The sequence below is a fragment of the Camelina sativa genome, chromosome 2, assembly GCF_000633955.1.
Source record: "Camelina sativa cultivar DH55 chromosome 2, Cs, whole genome shotgun sequence".
Taxonomy (NCBI): domain Eukaryota; kingdom Viridiplantae; phylum Streptophyta; class Magnoliopsida; order Brassicales; family Brassicaceae; genus Camelina; species Camelina sativa.
The window spans coordinates 10243570-10246439 of NC_025686.1; positions in this window are offsets into that span (position 1 = coordinate 10243570).

Here is a 2870-nt window from a genome sequence, read left to right on the forward strand (position 1 = left end):
AAAAAAAAGAGGTCGGTCGTTTTAAATCTTAATTGCATTCTAGAGTGAGAGACAATATCTTAGAGAAATAGGAAGATTTTAGTTATCTCTTCTTCCATCCATCAAATGATTTTAGAAATAAAAACATAGAAAAAAATATATTATTTGGTGCTCTTAGGTTATGTAGTTAACACTAAAAAAAGTAACTTGATAATATGATGATATGTTTTTATTTTTTTTCGTTGGTTATTTTGAGTATAATACAATATATATATATATATATATATATATATATTTTAAAAGAAAAGGAACAAAGAAAAAAACAATTTTTATTTGATATAATAATATATCAATATATATTAATAACATTTTTTAACTTCTAAACTAAAATTGAGCTTGCATTTAATATGTTCAATAGATATAAAATACGTGATAAAAATATAGAAATATCTAACAGAGAACTTTCTTTTCCAAATACAATTAATCAAGAAACACACAAAATTCTACTTCTAAAACACAAATGCCTTGAAGGCATTTGTATAATTTATTAAGGTTAAAATATTTTATTGCTAAAACATTCAAATTATTATAAAACATTTTTTAAGCATGTGTGAAGCATGCTGGTAAATATATAAATATCACAATTATTTATGTTACCTTTAGTTATCTAATTAATAAAATTAATTACACGAAGAATGAAGAAAAAGCATGAGTTTCAGCTCAAGAAGAGGATATTCGAGAAATTCAAGCCACAGTTTCGCCCTTCTTGGAAGTGTCTGGTTTTAGAAGATATTGATAGTTTATAGATTATGTTAAAAGCGGACAAACTAACACATAATGTCCATGTTCAGCCGTATTTTATTTTATACGTAATCAATGTTCTTTTTCTCAACGTAAAAAATGTTTGTACGTCTTGATTGTGCATCAAAACATGAAGAGCTCTAAATATTATGGGATACAGACTAAATATTTTAAAGTAACCCTTCATATTTAAAAAAATTCAGTTTAATGTTTAACTAATCAATAGTCATTCAGTTTAAGTGACTGAGAATACTTATTTAAAAATAAAACAAATAACAAACATAAGATAATTTATCGAAACACAAGATATAAAATTTTAAATATTTAAATTCTAAAATATATTAAAATTATTATAAAGTTATCTCGCGCGATGCGAGTCTACTTCTAGTGTCTTTATAAATATAAGTTTACACACTATACAAGAATCTCGGACATGTATATATAAATCGTCTAATAATGTATAAATGTCTACATTTACACATAAACTAATACTAGAAAATAACTATAATTATATTTCACATTTACAATTAGTTATAAAATAAATAATGATTTTATGTTATCAAATTAAATTATTTATCTAAATAAATAAATCATTTTATGATATTAATCATATTGTACATTAAAAACCCAGTAAGTGGCTAGTTTTAGAAATTTTATCTTTTAACTTGGAAAAATGCATGTCAATCATGCGAAGTAAACAATAACTGGTCATCATTGCCGTTAAATCTGTAAGTCTCCAACATGATGTGTCCAAATCCAATTTTTCAAATTTTGAAAATTTGATATTTGTTAACGTAGAACGTGTAGAAGATGCATGTAAAGTTGTCAATATTGATGATTTTGTGGGTTTTTGTGTGGAGTAAATCCAATTACTTTTGCCTCCAACTGTGACTGATTTTTGTAATGTTCTTCTTCGCTATCTTCTCTTGTGACATGTTTTGTTGTGTTCTTTAATTAGCCCTTCTTTTCTTCGGACACCCGTTCTTCTTTAGTTCTCTTTGTGACTGACTTGTTTGTTTATAGTGAATTATTGGCTCTCTTATTAATTGTTTTTGTAGTATCTCCTATATATTAATAGAAAAATACACTTTTGAAAAAGCTGATGTGTTACCACCATAGAACTCGAGACACATTTAGCTATTTAGCCTCATTTAGATTTATCATTTACAATTATATGCCATTGTATTTTTGAAAAAAAAATGTGTCATACTAAAAAACTTTATCACATAACTTTATTAATATTAATTAAGTTTAAGCTTTGNTGACAATAACAAACCAGGACTTAACATCGACCGACACCACACATGCATCGACCGATGCCAAGTGGGGAAGCATNGAATATATTTTTTATATTAGAAAAAATAATTTATTGAAATGCATCGGATCTCACAAATTCAAGTGAGAGGATGCAAAGACATTTTGTGGCTCAAAATATTTAAACGCATTGCGGGATGGCTTAGCGGACGGGTTTACCCGGATTAACAATTTTATTTAAATTATCCGGTTCATGTAATTTTAGTTTTTTGCAATTTTTATCTGATTTGATAGTTCAATATTTTGGTAAAAAGTCTAACGATCATTAATTTGGTTTACATTCTATCCATGTCCGCCATCATGTCAATCTAAATTTATGGTGAAACTGAAACGACCGACCCCCTTTTTTTTAATAAATAATAAATAATAAATATTAATATAATAGAATAAATAAAACTACAACTAGTGGTCCCATACCCACTAGCCACCTAACCACAATCACAACCAACAGCGGAATAACCAATACCAATCAATATCCAATAATAATCCAATAATAAAATATAACCGTATTCCAACATAATCAATATCTAAAATAACAGGAATCATAGAACCAGCAACCTAGCAATGTTCTAAAAGACCCAACTCTAGCAACCTAGCAATGCCAGACAACATAAAACTGAGTCCCTAGAACATCCTCCTCTTCATTGCCTTGATTCCACGATCACACTTTGCCTTTACCTGCACCACAAACACATATTGCAATGCATGAGTATTTTATAAACACTCAGTAAGGCAATCCTCCCATCTACTGGGCTATACACACAAGCAATAGAGTA